Genomic DNA, 18,616 nt, shown 5'->3' on the forward strand with positions numbered 1-18,616 from the left:
AAACTTGACATCAGGCTCAACCTGACGCTGTTGACTGGCTACGGAAGAAGGGCAAACACTGGAAGAAGAAATTCCCAGGGCCCCCAATCCTGGAAGAACAAATGAGTCCAAGAGGCTGCCTGACACAGTTATTGATGAAGGACTAAACAAATGGACAGAGGCGGGATGCTTCAATCTAGCTGAGGACTGGGCATCTGGGTGCATTCCAGAAAAAACACTAGACCAAGCAGATGACCCCAGCTCAGGTACCTGTCACTCCCACTTCTCGGCAGGACATATCCCCAGCTGTGACCCTGGGTGCAAAATGAGTTTGATCTAACCTGAGCCCACTGCTGCCAGGCTCTGCACTAAGGACAGTTTGACTGGAGTGTCACCTCCCTGACACTCAAACTCACCCCTCCCTCATCTCTTCCCTACACACCGCCTTCCGGTCCCCTTCCTCCCTGGCGAGAAACCCCAGAGGTGCACAGATGATTAGGATAAGGATGTCCTGGATTCAACTGGACCCTCCTTCCCCTTCTCAAAAGTCATACTGGCTGATAAGGGTACTTCACGGCTACCTTAGGCCTTATGTTGTATGTCTGTCTCCTGCCCTCTAGACAAAGGTGGTCTGACTATCCACCCAGCTCACGGGCACCAGAGAATCTCTGTAACTGGTTTCTTCCTTTTACTGGACTCCCATGTCACTAACTGAACTCCGGAGAATTTCACTGTGCCTGAATTCCATCAGCTTAACTTTACTGAATGTGCTGGAAAGACAGCCAATGCTTGCAAAAGGACGTGGGCCAGAAGTGGCTCGCCGGTGACCTTTACCACATGGCTTGACCCGAGGGCTCCCAAAGCATAAACCTACCAGAGAAGGTGAAAGGCATTCTTCCCACTTCTAAAATCATCAGTGAAAGGGAAGAAAAGGAAACTGACAGACTTCCAAACATCCGGGAGCTATCTTTAGAAATGAATGACTTTTCCATTCACTTCTCAAAAAAAGAAAGGAAAAAGAATTATTAGAGCAAAAATAGACCAAGAAGTGACTGTTGATAATATAGGTGGAAGAAAATTCTTCCAGGAGCCCACCCATTCTGACCTTAAAAGCAACATGACAACCCACTTCACAGCAATGCTACCTATGGTCCTAAAGAAAGAAAAATGGCCCCAGCACCGCCATAAGCCAGAGCTAAACAGTGCTCTGGTCAAAAGAAAGAGAGAAAAGTGGAGAAATCGCAACAGGGAACAGGGATTTATCTTGGGAGCAGAGTACACACTTCTTATGGATGAAACTCTGGGCCCATCCCCAGCAATCCCTCAATCAGTCAGTGCATCTGAGGAAATAGCTCAGTTGGGAGAGTTCAGGACCTGCATGCCAGAGGGTGCTCCCAGTTCAACCCCCAGCACCCTGTGTGTTCGGAGTAGTGCTCTGACTTCTCTCTCCTCCTTGCTCATCAAACTATGTCTTACAGGAAATAAAAGATCTTTTTCAAAAGGAAAAGACCTTGAAATGGAGAGATCATTATTCATTTATTTACCGTAACATTTAGATGATATTGAAATAAGACTATGGGTTGGATATAGCAAGCCTCCAACATTTTTTATATTAATATCAGCCGTTTCCAGGAAGATAGCAATGATGTTCAGCTGGCTCTGTTATGCAGCGTATGCCAAACTGGCATATTCTACAACCATGGTCTTTGTTGGTTCTTTTTATGTGGTACTGGGGAATGAGCCCAGGGTCTTGCACAAACTCAATACCACTACTGAGTAGTCTCCACAGTCCAATTTTTTAGTAATTTCATATTTTTAACTTTAAAAAAAATATTTATTGGATAGACAGAGAGAAATTGGGAGGGAAGGGGAAGATAGCAAGGGAGAGAGACAGACACCTGCAGTACTGCTTCACCACTTGTGAAGCTTTCCCCCTGCAGGCGGGGACTGGGGCTTGAACCTTGGTCCTTGTACATTTTAACAGGTGTGCTCAACCAGGGGCACCACCACCCAGCTCCCGTTTCATATTTTTGAGGAGAAGAGCTAGAGAGAGAGGGAAGGACAACAAAGCATCATGCCACTCTACCTTTCAGAGTTCCCATGCACCAACCATCTTGATGCTCTCCTGTGATTTCGGGGCTCAACCCAGGCACTCAAGCACCATCAGGTGTCTGCTATGCTAGGTGAGCTATCTCCCCATTGCAGAACCATGAATCCCTTCTCCCTAAGAAGAACTACCTACTCAAGGGACTTAAAAGAATGATTATTATCTTTATTCATTTATTGGATAGGGACAGTCCGAAATTGAGAGGGAAGGGGAAGTAGAGAGGGAGAGAGACACCTGCAGTACTGCTTCATCACTCACAAAGCCTTCCCCCTGCTGGTAAGGGCCGGGGGCTCAAATCTGGGTCCTTGCATACTGTAACATGCAACATGCGTGCTCAACCAGATGCACCACCACCTGGCCTTAAGGGACTTTTAAAGTGCTGCAGAATCCTTCCACACCACACAAGCCAAATCCAGTCTTAGCAACAAGTAGGTCCTATAAGCTTTTGTTGTGATATAACCTGGGTCTTTTCCCAAAGACATGACCATTTGTACTCAGCTTTAATCTCCACCGTGGCATGCCATGCCCTACCTACCCACCCCACCCCCCATCCTGCTTATGCTGTAGAGGCTGACATTTCCAGCACTATGTAACCCCAACTGAGTTACAGGACGTTTTCATCAATACAACCCCATGGATGCATACCCATATATAACTGTCAAAGGCCAAAAATTCTTTCAAGGGAGGTTAAAAAGACATTCTTCCTGTATTTTTCACCTAAAAAGCAAGTATCTTTGTATAAACTGGTCACGAGAACTCCAGGTTGAGGCATGTAGGATACATGTGTGTCCTTAATATAAACCATACAAGACTCACCCATGGAAACCACTAGCTGTCGAAGTGGTGAGTCGCTTTATTTTTTTGTGAAAAAAAAAAAAGGTTTTTAAAAAATTGTTATTGCCACCAGGGTTGTCTCTGGGGCTTGGTGCTGGCACTACCAATCCACCACTCCTGGCAGCCATGTTTTCCTTTTATTTTTTTTTCTTCCTATTTTATTTGACAGAATAGAAAGAAATAGAGCGGGGAGAGGGCAAAAGCATCCTTCCTGCAGGTGGGGAGCTGGGGCTTTAACCTTGATCTTGTGCATGGTAATATGTGTGCTTAACAAGATGCACTACTGCCCAGCCCCCTGTATTTATTTTTGAGGGAGAGATCAGAGACCTCTCATCTCAGGTACATACAATTCTGTAGACTGTACCTGGAGCCTCATGCATCTATGTGCTTTTTAAAAATTTTTTATTATCTTTATTTATTTGCTAAAGATAGCCAGATATTGAGAGGAAAGGGGGAGACAGAGAGGAAGAGAGACAGAGAGAAACTTGCAGATCTTCCCCCCTGCAGGTGGGGACTGGGGGGCTTAAACCTGGGTCCTTGAACATTGCAATATGTGCATTCAACCAGGTGTGCCATCACCAGGCCCCAAGCATTTATGTTAAATATGAGAGAGAGAGAGAGAGAGAGAGAGAGAGAGAGAAATTATGGAGGAATAAGTGAAGATAGGTTCTTCTAAGGTTTATCCTAATCCCAAATTAACTTTTTTAGCAAATGTGTGGATTCAATTCCCATAAAGCTATGAAGATTATATGCAGAGTACACAGCTGCAAGAATGGTGAGTTTAAGCCCCAAGAGGGCTAATCATCAAGAGGAGGGAATTACATTTTGAAAATGCTGGAGGATTTGTAAGTCAATGTTAAATTAATATTAATAATTTTTTTAAAGTACTGAATTTCTTTTTCACACATCTGTAGTCACACCTGCAATGAGGTTTCCTTTGGCTCATAACCTCTTTGTTACAACTCAAAAAAGAAAGCGCAGCTACAAAAAGTTGACCACACTCCCTAAGCTGGCAATATCAAATGCTGTTAAACACAACATTAGATTGAATTACTATAAAACTCTAGAAGAGATAGTCGACAACTTTTGCTTTACTTTATTATAGGCTGTTCTATTACTACTAAATTGAGTACAAAATGACATTTTAGATCAGCAAAAGTTTTTGCGTAACCTACTGCCTTCACTTACTCCTCCATAATTTCTCATTTCTCTCCCCCCCTCTCTCTCCCTCCTTCCCTCCCTCCCTCCCTCCCTCCCTCTCATTTATTGATTCATCTCTCCCACATCAGTTGATTATCTGGAAACTATTTGGGGAAAAGTCCTCAATACCTGTACATCAGTTTTCCAGCCACAACTCAAAAACAACAGGTCTTAACTGTCAGATGCCCATGGAGAAAATGGTGGGGTTTTTGCATATAATAAAGATCAGTTACAACTTTAAAGTCTAACTGGTCACCTATAAAAATCGGCAGGGTTCTATTCTGAGGGAGGTAGAAGAATGACTATTGCACCATTTACACCCTTCTGTAGACTCCACTTAAATGTTTGTGGCTTGCAGAACATTCCATACATATTTAGGGCAAGGTATTATGGGAGCTGAGAAGTGCAAGCTGTCCCCTGCTGAATTTTCACTCACTATAAAAACAACGGCTCAGAAAAGTACACACATGTTTTCACTTTACAAAAAAAAAAAAAGTAAAATATCTACTTTTGTTCGCTCGACCAACACTTCCAGGCTTAGAAACAAGACTTTAAAAAACTGTATAAGTGGTGTCTGAAAAGAGTGGGACATCATTTTGGTAACACAGGTTTCTGGAAAGAAGAATACAGGAAACATGTGTGAAATACATGGAAAGGAAGATTGGACAGGGGATTTCTGTAAGGGGGTCTCACCTATGTCCTGGGTGGTACCTTCAAAGTGAGAATTCTTACATTTCGAGTTTTCATCATAAGCCCCACCAACAAAACCACAACTGTTTTATATTACCCTCATAAAATGTGCCTCAGTGTTTTTGAAGCAAAACAGTATTTTTGTTGGTTCCTTCTCCAGTTGTTTGGGGTTTTAACAGACAGACGGCATAAAAGGGCACTGCATTCCAAGGAATTCTACCAATTCCAGAACCACCCAAGGCTTATTCAAACAGCCCTGACTCTTGCTTTTGGTTAAAATTATAATATGATCTCACCTGATTATCAAAATAGCTGAGCATCTTTTCTCACCCATCAAGTTGTGCTAGGGTTTATCTAAGTTTCTGAGGCCAGAAGTCTATAACCACTCCAGAGAGAATGTTAGGCGATCATGATCCTTTTGCCCCACCCCCACCCCAATATCCAAACCCAGAGAAACCTTCAAACAACATTTCAGCAGTCTCTCTCCATTTGTTTTCAGAGGACAGTGCCATAGAGCTGCCTTTCCTGTGCAGGTAGGAGGAAGCAGGGGCGATGTCACCACATTTGGGCCTTTCTAAGTCCTGAGACCACTGGAAGTGTTTCCTTTCTGGCTCAGCTTGGAGAGAAGTTGCTCCAAGAGGACAAGATATCAGATAACTACTGCAAACACTCTCAACAGAATACCCGATTCCACGGGGGGGGGGGGGGGGGGGGAGGGGAGGCATACCTCCAAAAAGTAGCTGAACCTCTGAAACCAGTAGACAATGGGGCAAACAGTTAAGTTATATGAACTCAATTTAATGCAATCTGCTAGTTCCTGTAGAAGAATCTATCTTACTCAACAACATTTACATGAATAATAAGCGAACTTAGGACCCTATTCTTAACATGCACAAAAAGAAAATCTAAAATGCAGCAATTGGCTTTCGGTTTTTTTTCCAAAAGCATATGGGTCTAATATTCCATTCTGCATATGAAATGCTATTCCTATCAAGTTTTAACTCAAGTTTCAAGGTGCACAAGGAAAAGGGAGCAGCAGCACGGGGCTCGGAAGCAGGCTCTCCCAACTCTAAAAGCATTGGGAATCTCTAAAGTGTTGCGTGTGGCATCAAGGTCTGGATGGAAACGGAGCTGAGCCCGTGAGACCAAGGACCACTTAGCCGGGGCACACGTTAGCGCTCCGAGGTGACAGCCCATCTGGCCACCAGGAGTCGGGGGGCGCGGAGGCCCGGGAGGTATGGGCGAGGTCACCGCGGAAAAGGGAAAAGAGGGCCATCCGTCAGCCCCGGGAAAGGAAATTCCAGGCGCCGGACAGCGGGTGACGTGAGGGAACCGAGTCAGAGTGTCCGCCCCGCGGTGCGGGCCGGGGAGGAGGCCAGGGCTCCGCTTTCCCGGGGATCGAGGTCCGGTCCTCCGCCGGCGCCCTGGGAGTGGGGGCGTGGAGATGCCCGATTCCTGTCCCGGGGCCCGAGGCGCAAGATCTCAGCCCAGACCCGGGAGCCTCCCGTTGTCCTCGAACCTCTCTCAGAGCCCTGGGCATGGATAGATGGAGGCGCCCAGATCTGGCCCAGCCCCCCCCCCACCGGCGCCTTACCGATCGCGGGGGTCGATCCACGACGTCTGGCGCGTGTTGTGGTCAATGTAGAAGACACGGCCGTCGTAGTCGAGTGCCTCCTCCCAGCCAGCGGGCAGCGGCAGCTCGGAGCTCTCCCGGGCCCGCAGCTGCGTCGGCGCGCAGGGCGTTGAGGGAGCAGGGGCCGCGGCTGCGGGCGCGGGAGGCTGGGGCTCCCGCGGGGACTGTGCGGTCGCCTGCGGCTCCCGGGGGGCCTCGCGGGTCTGGCCCCGCCACCGGCGCCGGCCGCCGCTCAGCCACGGCATGACGGCGCGGGCCCCGCCTCTGCCCGGCCGCCCCGGGCGCGCTGCCTCCTCCGCCAGCACTAAGGCCCGGTGCCCGAGGCGCGGGGGCAGTCGCGGGTAGCCGCCCGCCGCGCGCGGTGCATCCTCCGCCCGGCGCCCACACACCGGCGCCCACCCGGCGCCCGCCGCTCAGCCGGCCCTGAGAGCCGCCGCCCGCGCAGCTCGTCTTCTCCACCGGGTGGCCTAGTTCTCTGCTGCTGCTGCTGCCGCTGCCGCTGCCGCTGCTGCTCGAAAAGTCACCGCCTTCGAGCCGCCGCCGTCGCTGCTACTGGCAGCCCCTGCGTCCCCACGGCGCGCCCGGCCATCTTCGTTCCTCCGCGCGGCCCGGGGCGGGAGGGGCGGGACCTTGAAGCCCGGCCCCCTGGCGCTCCGGCCCGCCTCCCTCACCGACTCAGCCGCAGGCTCGAGCGATTCCCCGCCGCGGCCCCGCCTCTCCCGCCGGCAGCCCCGCCCACTTTCCCGCGGAAACTCCTCCTCCCGCCCCGCCCACTTTCCCTCGGCGGCTCCTTCCCAGCCCGCAGCCGCAGCAACGGCAGCTGCCGCCGCAATTTCCCCGGGCGGCTCCTCCCCGTCCCCTACCTAGTCCCGCTCTGCACCTTTTCCCTAGGGGCACCTCAGCGCGCAGCTCGCCCACCCCCCCCACCTGCAGGAGCTGCTTCACCCCCTCCTCCTAAACCCGAACCTGCTTCTCCCGCGCCCCTCCTCGACTCCTCGACCTCCTACCCCTTCTCCCCCACTCCTCGCTCCACCACCTCCTCCCGCCTCGCCAGGAAACCTCACGGGGACCGGGATGGGCGCCACCGCGTCATCCGTCTGTCCGTCCGTCCGCCCCTGGGTCACCTCGGAGAGGAAAGAGGACCCGGAGCACGGTGCCCCAGTCAGGCTGCAGGGCGGCCTGCCTGAGACTGACTCCCGGGGCTCCAGGGATACCCGGGGGACGGAGTAATCCCCTCACTTCACAAGATGTTGGGCCTTGGATGCCTTGGGAGCCTCCCTTCTGCCAAGTTGGGGGCTGTGGGAGGCGGGGCGAGGGAGCAGCGGCCCCTGGTCTCCCAAATACTCTAGATGGTCCCTGGAAAGTGGGTAAAGCCCCGAGGGGAGACCGGGGCAGTAGCCACGGCTAGTCCTCTTGGGTGGGGCAGGGAGGGTGCACCTGAAAGCGAGGTTGGGCAGGTGACCACTTCTGGTGCCTGCCAGGAGGACCCCCGGATGGGCCGATCCCCATTCCCGGCAAGGCAATGACCCCTGACCTGCCCTGGGGTCCTTACATCCTCCAATCTGGAAGAACTGATTGATGGTTTGAGCAGAGACCCAACCAGGCCACAGCTGGGGAGGGAGCCAGGGCAACTCCTAGAACATGAAACCTCCATGGTAATTTATGTTCCACTCACATCTCCTCGCTGTGGAAACTCAACCCCAAAGTTGGGGCTTTCAGTTGCTCCAAATCCCCCAGCTACTCAGTGCTCCAACTCCCTGGCCGCAAGACTTAATGCCAGGAAATGCAGGAAAGTATCAGGGAGGTTTTTAAACACTGTGACAGTGATACTAAAATATCTAGGAAAAACTGAACCAAATCCAGATACATACAACAGAACAGGGGGAAATTCCCCAATATGCACACTTCCCTTCCGTGGAATAATGCTAAAAAGTGACTGCCTTCCAATTTGGGGGTAAAACTGTTCACATTACTTCTATGAGGGGAAAGGTTCATTTAAAAACGAAAACATGAAAGATAGACTGCTAGGTATCTATCTACTCGAGGCTATTGCCTCCACCCCATCACTGCAACACAGTATCTCTGTCTTTGTAATACCCAGAAATTCCACCACGGGAGTCCTCATGGTTAAATGTGGGGAGGCAATAAATGCCTCAGGAAATGGGCAATCTTTAATGATCTTGTATGTTGCAGGGAGTGCACAAGCTATGCCTACATGCACATCTTTCCTTCTAATTAGCATGATTTACTGCTGGCAGACAAGGTGGTTGCCACTGCCCCCCAGTTCTCCAGACATCTTACCATCTGGATCTGCCTTCTCAGGTCATTTCAGAACCTCACAAATCTGGATTCAGAAGAACAAGGGCAGTCTGGGAAATAGCTCAGCTGGTAGAGCTCAGGTCTTGTACATGCCCCCACACCATATATGCCATCAGAGCGATGTGCTGACTCCACTCTCTCTTTCTCTCTCGACTCAGTGTCCCCCCCAACATGAGTTAAAATAATAAAAAGTAAAAAAAAAAAAATGGTAAAAGGCCGGATGAAGAAAGTCTGAGCTAAAGAGGAAGGGCTCAAAGAAGTTACATCTATGTAGGTGCTAGGAGGCAAGTGTAGTCCAGCCTTTCACCGAGCATGAGAAATCCTGTGTACTCAGTCAGACTGTAGCCATTATGGGCCACAGACCTACTACATGCAGGCTTTGTGCTGGGTGTTGAGGAGCTGCAGAGACCAGGATGGAATCTGCATCTAGGATGAACCGTCCTTACCCCGAGATTGGGGACTAAACAAAGAAATTGGCACTTTAGGAGGGGAAACAAAGATTTACTGACAGAGAGGGAGAGGGAGAAACAGAGAGATATCGGAACTCTGCTCTGGCACATACAGTGCCAGGAATAGAACCCTGGACCTCACACACACAAATCCTGTGCTCTGGGGCCAGGTGGTGGCGCACCTGGTTGAGTGCATGTGTTACAATGCACAAGGACCCAGGTTCAAGCCCCTGGTCCCCACCTGTAGGGGGAAAGCTTCATGAGTGGTGAAGCAGTGCTGCAGGTGTCTCTCTGTCTTTCTCCCTCTCTACCTTCCCCCTTCCTTCTCAATGTCTGGCTGTCTCTATCCAATAAATAGAACGATTAAAGAAAGTTAAAAAAAAAAATCCTGTGCTCTACCCACTGAGCCACCTCCTAGGCCTGAAAATAGGCAGGCCGCTGGCCTGGGTGGCATTAACTCTAGTAGCCCACAGCACACACAGCCCCATTCCCCAGGGGCTCCTGATGAGCCCAGGCTTCCCTCCCCTGCCCTTGCCTACCCCCCAAGTCCCTATCTTCACCCCCTCCCCAGTCAATCCTCCCAGGAGACCCCCCAACATACACACACACACACACACACACACACACACACACACCTTGGGCACTGCTTTCTAAGGGGCACGACTTAATAGTCTGGCTCTTCGGAGCACTTAGCAAATAGAAATCCTTTGATCATCCAGGCTACATCTCCAGGTCCCCGGTAATGGTAATTGCATTAGCACATGAATAGCGATATCGAGAGTGTGACGTAGCAGTTGAAAGGCAGATGGGAGACACTCACTAAAAAATCTCCATCCACATGTCCTGTCTGCCAGTGGCCCCAGGATCTCCCTGCCTCAGATAAGGGAGACAGCAGTTCGCTTTCATCTTGCCAAAAGTCCAGGCTCAAAGGACAAGACCACAGCTTGAGGTGACCTGTTTATTGAGCCTTTGGTCCTTTTCGACTGGGTCTGCCCCAGGCAGCTGGTGATTGTCCAGAAAGACCTGCGGTGGTGTTGAAATGGAGGAAAACTAGGAAAGGGGGTTGCAGGAACTTGACTCCCCCTCAGCTCTGCCATAAACTGGGCAGTCTTATATCATGTGTTAATTGTTAGGGAGAATAAGGCCAGTCTTTCTTACAGACTCTCGGGGCTTTCCATGTTGGACTAAAAACACATGCACACACAAAAACACTGCAGGGAAAGGAGTCTTTAGTCTTAGCTGAATGCACAATTATGCATTCTTTATGGCCTCCATGTTAAACCACAGCCTTGCCAACAAGAAAAGCAGGAGTGTGGTGCTGACCTCTCCTCCCACCGAGATTGCAGTTGGAAAACCAGTTGGGGGGGAGGGGAACCCACACAGACTCCAGGTAACCGAGAGGCAGACACTTGTTCTCCTCAGCTCAGACCCTCCAGGAAAGGCCCTTTCTGAAACTGCCAGGATGCACCGAAGCCACATATGTTCTGCTGACTACATACTTTTCTTAAAGTGCTGGGGGTGGGGGGAGTCAATCCAACACTCTTTGCATGCCGGACAAGTCACCAAAGAGTCTGTGGCTTTTTTTTTTTTTTTTAACCATTCTGCCCTTTCTCCTCACCTCTCTACCCAGAGGATAGACTTTCTTTAAACAAACAAACAAACAAAAAAGGTGGGAGGGGGACACACTAGGTTCAAATTTGCCATCTATACACTTTTAGTGTTTGAGAAGCTTCTAGAAAAGGGATCCCAGTGAAGGCTGCAATCATCACGTCTGGAGTGAGAAAAAGAAATACTGCCAACGAAGTCTCGCTTTCTTGTATAAACAATCAAGTGTTCTAGGAAGTGACAAGCCCGGTAATTCTACACATTGTGCTAAAAGGAAAACGGAAATGGGCTGGATAGGGGCTGAAGAAGAAATGCCTCATTGTTTGGCATTCTTTAAATGCTGGAATAATTACTCAATTAAAGGCGGGCGGGCACTTCCCAGATATTTAAATTATGCAGATCCAGAGGCGGAGACTCAACGGTGTATCCCGCTGGCTTAGGGACCTCGAAGGGAGAGGAAATCGGAGGTCCCTAAACCACATGGGGCGGGGTGAGGTGAGTGCCCGACACTTCTCTCCGTGCTGAGCTTTCGATTGGTGCTGTGCTGCATTCGGATTAGGGAAAGCCCTCCGGAGTCCTCTTGTGCACTCCTGGGAGCGCTTTTTCTTAAACGAGATTTTCTTGATTTGTGTTGGATGTTTTAGTTCGAGCTGAAGGTTTCCCTCGTGCCTAAACCTCCACTCCAGAGAGATGGAGACTATTCCAGAAGCAACTGCAGTGAGGAGAAGCCAGATCGAATGCAGAGTTTTAAAATCATTATAGACCAATTCCTCTCCCCAACTGCGAGCACTTGTGGTCTCCCACTTGCTTCTCCCCTGGTCTTCCCTCCCCAGGTTCTGTTTTTTCCTTCTTTTCCTCCCCGCCCCTAGGTTATGTACTACCAGAGGCGAAGGAGCTGGCTGAAAATGCATTCCAGGCAAACCATCATTTTCAGGAGCCCCAGCCACCACGGCCTGCACACAACAGACTGCTTCCTTCCAGCTGCACGCTCGCTTGCTTCGGGTTATGACTCTGGTCCCCCATGTATTTGGAAAAACAGACTCTTCAACTACAAGCCTCTACCTTTAGAACCCAGCAGAGTAGCTTGCACAGTTTAGGCTTCCAGAAACAAGAAGGAGGGGGTCATCAGACCCAGACAGGAACAGTCTCTGAGTCATTAACAATTGCTTCTCACACAATGACGCGAACATTACAAATGAGTCTCTTTTGTGACATGGATGGAATCCTTTTGGATCAAGGGTAATCTCCCTGGATCCTGAGGTTCCCCCCACCACCACTACCTCCACACACCCAGATGGTTGCTATAAATCAGTAATTCTCAATGGGGTCGGGGGGGGGGGGGAGATGTGGTCACTGCTCACAGACATTTGGAGGTTGTCACAGCTGGAGAGAGGAATCGCTCCTGGCATCTAGTGAATGGAAACTGGGGGAGCTGATCGACTTCCCTTAATGTGTGGGGTGGCACCCACAGCAAAAAATGAATGATTCATTCCTAATGTCACTAGTGAGACTGGAGTCGTGGAATATATGTGTGACTTTTGATAATGTTTAGATTACTTAGGCCTTCGAGAGGGAAAGCCAAGACCTAGGGAGTATAAGTAACTCCCCCACAGATCTGGTCACAGTTCCAGGGGAGCAGCCCTAGCAGCCTCAAGCTATAGCAGTAGGACACATGACTTACAAACACGAGGTCCTGAGCTTAACTCTCAACCCTGCAGATGCTAGAGTGATGCTGTGGTCTTTCTCTTTCATGCTCTCTCATTAAGAGATTAATCTTTTTAATATCTTATTCATTTTGGTTAAAGACAGAGAGAAATTGAGAGCCAAGGGGGAGATGGGGAGACAGAGACACCTACAGCACTGCTTCATCACTCGTGAAGCTTCCCCCCGCAGGTGGGGACCGGGGGCTTGAACATGGGCCCTTGCACACTATAAAGTGTGCGTTCTGCAAGATGTGCCACCACCTGGTCCTTAGTCTCCCTTTTAAAGCGTGGGTCTTGAGACAGAAGCAGCTCAGGTTTCCCACCTGACCTGTACCAGTTGGGGGTAGTGCAGTATCTCAGAGAAACAGAGCCAATCAGCTATGCATAGTTATACATACAATTATGTGAGTCAATTCCTTACAGTGAAAGTTTCTATCTATCTATGGCAAAAAAAACTGGAGCCAACACTTCCATTCCAGTGTGAAGGCTGGGAACTACAGCAGGTAGGGGGACTCCCCCTTAAGCATGGACAAGTTTGTCCTTCTGGGTGACTCATGTCTTGACTGGATGAGATGAGCTAGAACTATACCTGTAACCCCATCTCCCCAATTTATATGCTTAAATCGGTTTCTGTGATTCACATGCTCATCTCTTGCAGACCAACCCAGAATCCTGTCACCAAATGCGACAGTGAACTTGCCCATCAGAGTTCCAGACTTTACAATCAGCTTCCTTGGGATTCAAGAACTTTCTGCCCACTGGGTTGTTGGTGGGACAGTGAAAGATTCAGGGGGTGGAGGGCTCACTGGAATGCCTGGCTCATTCATTGGTTTTCAAAGCCCTGTGTTACCCATATGCTAGGGGTGGTGTGTGTAGGGGGGAGGGGCATCTAAATAAAACAGTTTTGGCCAGAAGATAGCTCACTTGGTGGAGCACAGGCCTTGCCATTTGTTTGGCCTGGGTTTTTTGTTTCTAATATTTCATTTATTTATTTTCCTTTTTGTTGCCCTTGTTTTTTTTTTTATCATTGTTGTGGTTATTATTGTTGTTGTTATTTATGTCGTTGTTGTGGAATAGGACAGAGAAATTGAGAAACAAGGGGAAGACAGAGAGGGGGAGAGAAAGATAGACGCCTGCAGACCTGCTTCTCTGCTTGTGAAGCGACCGACCCCCACTGCAGGTTGGTAGCCGGGGGCTCGAACCGGGATCCTTACGCTGGTGCTCAAGTTTTGCGCCATGTGCGCTTAACCCTCTGCTACAGCCCAACCCCCCTTGGCCTGGGTTTAAGCCCCAACACCACAATGGAGTATCATAGATGGCTGTGGGGGAATTCCACAAATGGTGGAGTGGTCTTCTGGCACCTCACCCTTTCTCTGTTCCTCCCTCTCTCCCAAAAATAATAAAGAAAGTAAAAATGGACTGGAAGGGTGCTGCTTAGTGGTGGTATCATGCAGACACGAGGCTCTGGGTTCACTTCCCAGCTCCACACTAAGAAAAACAAAAGCCATTTTGCAACATTGATTTTGATTTTTGGTTACTACCTGAGACAGTTTTCCTTACTCACTCAATCAGTAGAAATAGTGTAGGTAGCTGAAATACATTTTTGTGAGCAGATTTTAAATAGATGAAACTTAAAGTAAAGAAAAAGAAGGGGAGAGAAAAGAAAAGAAAGGAAAGGCGAAAAAAAGAAAAGAAAAGAAAGGAAAGGAGAAGAAAAGAAAGAAAAAGAGAAGAGAAGGAAAGAAAAAAAAAGAAAAAAGAAAAGAAAAGGTATAGGCATTCTCAGAGGTTCCTTTCCACCTTCAGCCACCGAGCACAGTGCTAGCCACTCAGCTTACAACTCATTGGTGTGATGTTCTGCCCGATTTACCTGGTACAGAAGTAGAAATGAGTGAAAAAAGTGGTGGTGCACATGGTAGAGTGGCCACATTACCGTGTGCAAGGACCTGGGTTCAAGCTCCTTGTCCTCACCTTCAGGGGGAAAGCTTCACAAGCAGTGAAACAGTGCAGCAAGTGTCATTCTCTCTCCCCCTCAACCTCTCAACTTCAAACTGTCTTTGTCTAAATACATAAATGAATAAATAAATTTATTTTAAAAAGAAAAGAAATAGCGCAAAGCACAAGGACTAGTGTAAGGATCCCAGTTCAAGCGCCCAGCTCCCCACCTGTGGGAGGGGGGGGTCACTTCACAGGCAGTGAAGCAGGTCTGCAGGTGTCTCTCTTTCTCTCCCCCATCTGTCTTCCCCTTCTGTCTCCATTTCTCTCTGTCCTATCTAACAATGACATCAATAACAACAACGAGAATAACTACAGCGACAATGAAAAACAACAAGGGCAACAAAAGGGAAAATAAATACATGTAAAAAAGAAAAATGATGAAAAGAAAAAAGAAAAGAAATAATGAAAATCCAGCTGTGGCTCTTAGGTATGAGCTGCATCCACAAGATGCCACACAATGACTTACAGGCAACAGAAAGAGGTTCCTCCCAATTCTGCAGGCCGGGAAGTCCCAGGTCAGGGTGCCAGCACCTCCCAAAAGGGCCCTCTTCTGGTTGGCAGGCTTCTTGTATCCCCACACAGAAAAGAGGGATGTCTAGAGGACTGCCTTTCATGTGTACACTTATTTACTCTAGAATTATGTGCTTAATTATTAATGAGAAAGAGGAGAGAGAGAGCCAGAGTACCCCTATAGCACACGAAGTGCCAGGGGTTGAATTTAGCAACTCACTCCTTCGAGTCCTGAGTTGTATGGCTGTACAGCCTATTGTTTATTTTTATTTTATTTTATTTTATTTTATTTTATTTTGGCTAGAGCCCTGCTCAGTTCTGGCTGATGGTGGTGCTGAGGACTGAACCTGTGACCTCAAAACCTTAGTCCTGAAAGTCTTTTACAGAACCATTATGCTATTTCCCCAACCCTTATTTATTTAATACAGTGCCAGAGAGCAAACTCAGGGGCCCACTCATGTGCTTGGTGTCTGAGCCACCTCTCCAGGTGCATTTTTTCATTTTGATTATTCTATGAAAGATGAGGTTGAGAGAGAAAGCATAGAGCACTGCACTACCACCTACAGAGTTCTACTCATCTTGTCTTTGCTGCCCTCATGCAGTCTTGGGGATCAAACCCAAGGCCTCACACATGCTGGGCAGGTCCTCTACCCACTGAGCCACTTCCCTGTCCTCTGGAGTCTCTTTAAAAAGCCCGGCTCCATGGCCAGCCGAAGGGGGGTGGCTCAGTGGGTAGAGCATGGGGATAGCCTGCATGGAGGGCCAGGTTCAATTCCAGTGATGCTCTGGTTCTCACTTTCAGTCAATGAAGGAATCCTTTTCAAACACTGTAAATGTATAAATAAACAAATATAGTTGGAAGGACATCGACATTCAGATCCTATCGGACTCCTTCTTTTAAAAAGCAGTAAGTTCCTTTAAAGTATGTGTAACTACTCCAAGAAAAACTTGAAATGTGAAAAAATAAATAAAGTGCAAAAAAAAAAGTAAGAATCTCAAGACAATGGTTGGGGGTACAGTTCAGTGGTAGAATGCACACACTCTTGCAGGAGGCCCTGGCTTCCACTCCCAGCACCCCAAACCAAACCAAACCAGAACAAAAAAGATGAGACCCACAGAACATTCCAACAAGCATAATCCCTTTGGAGAGCAGGAGCCCATCCAAACCTCTGACTTCCTGTCTTTGTGTCCTTTGAACATGCTAAAGGGACAGTAATTATCAGTGGCAGAACAGGAGCTGTCTGGGGAAACAGGCCCCATTCCTACACATCAAACCACTTGCTCCGAGACTTCTCTGCCAGAACCTCACTTCCCCAAGGCTAACATGACCCCTATGCTCGGGGTCTCCTGCCAGTGTGGGCTGAATTATGTCCCCCACTGCTGGGAAATTGTGCCAATGCAGTCACATCTGCCATGTTGTCCCCTCAGGCTAGTTCCCACGAGAGTTGGGACATTCTCAGAGTGCCTGTTCCGCCATGTTGTGCCCTCAGGGCATTGTCTATATCCCCGCAATATTTGGAGTGCTTTGGTTACTCCTCCCCCCTCCCATCCTCACCAGAGTTATTATCCTATCCTGGAGTGCTATGGTTACTCCTCCCCCTTCCCATTCTCGCGAGAGCTGCTCCTATAAAAGCCCTTCTTCTTCCACGCCTCGTTCTCTTGCCAGCGCTTCACTCCGGTGTTCAGACGCAGGAAAGGTTACTGCGTGAGGCGGCCATTTTCCACTACCTCCACGTGGCCCAACCTGCTTCTCTAGCACCCAACTCTGAGGTGCCAGCACAAATAAAGATTTGTGTTTCCTCTTCGCTCCGGACCCCTCCTCTCTCTCTTCTCCGCGGCCCGCGCACAACAACACCCCACAGATTTAAGTTGTCTTTCTTTTTCTTTCCTTTCCTCTCCTCCCTCGTCCTTCCTTCTTTTCTTTCTTTTTTCTTCCTCCTCCTTTTTTTTTTTTACCAGAGCCCTGCTCAACTCTGGCTTATAGTTGGTGTTAGATTGAACTTGGGACTTCTGGTGCCTCAGGCATGAAAACCTGTTGTACTACCACCAGTGCTACCTCCCCAGCACAGTGGATTTAGGTCTAAATCCAATCAATTTCTCCTACCTGCAAATGAGTCTTGATTTGGGAATATGATTACCACAGATGTAATTAGTTGAAAGATGAATTACATTAACACAGTGGCTCTTTAACCCAATACAACAGGTGTCCTTATACGAGAAGACACAAGGCTGGGGAGCTAGCTCAGTAGTAGAGCACCATACTTACATTTGTGAGGTCACGGAAAGAAGGAAGGAAGGAAGGAAGGAAGGAAGGAAGGAAAGATACAGTCACATGTGGGGAAAGGTGATTATGGAGACAGAGACTGGAGCTATGCATCTACAAGCCAACCAAAGCCAGGAACTGCCATTAACACCCAAAGCTGGGAATATTCCTGGGAATATAGTGATTATGGAACATTGAATACCTGCATATGAACTCTGGCTCTACTCTTAGTATATTTTTGAGTGAATTATTAAAAAAAGAAAGAAAGAGCCATAACTGGGAGGAGGGCAGGTGGTCCCTCAGAGGTGCCTGAGCCTGCTGATGCCTTGACTTCAGACTTACAGCTTCCAGGACTGTGGGAACAATTTGTGCTGCCTTAAGTCACCCTTTCTTTGAATCTTTTGCTCAGACCAAGCCCTGTGAGAGATCCAAAATGGACTATGACTTGGACTATCCCAAAAAGTATGTGCTCCTGTTGAAATCCCAGCAAGAGACACGCCCAGACATGCTGACAGAGCCTGTAGGGACAAAAACACCAGCACCTCTGAGGCAATCCTGCCCTAAAACCCAAACCCAATCTGATCAAAGCCTCTAGAAGGATTCCATGGATTCCAAAGGTCTTATTAGTAGCAGATAAAAGGGTATTTAGATATCTTAGGATTCCTCAAGTGCAAAGGTCTTCAGAGCTAGAGAGAAAAGTACATATTTTGAGAACCACATAAATGCAAAATTCAAGCAAGGGATCAAGTTGCCTTTCCTACTAAAGTCCCTGGGTGCACAGAAGAATCAATAACATGGACAGCTTAAACCTCAGGGTCAGGGTCTAGAGAATATGCCTTGGGGCACAGCAATCATTAATTGGGTTCAAGTGTCCATTGAGAGACAAAGACAAGAATCTAGCTGAGGCCTCCCAGAGATTGGGAATGCATTTAGGCTCCCTCATGGAGACAATCACTCAGCTCCAGGAGGATTTAGGAGGAGAACAGAAACTTCCAAGAGAATCAGAACATCAGGTGCCCTATTGGGGTGAAGAAGGAATCTGTGCATATATGATATTTATGCGTATAGTTTCAAAGAATTTCTGAGTCTGGAAAAACCACTGTGAAATGGGTCACTTGGCAATTAATCTAAATGTGTGGTCTTAGTTGAAAACTGACTATATATATATATGATGGGTTTTTAGATAACTAATTTCATTTTTAGTTTAATTAACCAGATTTAAAAATTATTTATATGCTTGGGAGCCTAATGGGACAATTAAAGTGATTCAGTTGTGCTCTCAAATGTCCCAAGGTGTCTAATTCATTAACTTTGTAAGTGAAATTA

The sequence above is a fragment of the Erinaceus europaeus genome, chromosome X (genome assembly GCF_950295315.1).
Source record: "Erinaceus europaeus chromosome X, mEriEur2.1, whole genome shotgun sequence".
In the NCBI taxonomy this organism is placed as follows: domain Eukaryota; kingdom Metazoa; phylum Chordata; class Mammalia; order Eulipotyphla; family Erinaceidae; genus Erinaceus; species Erinaceus europaeus.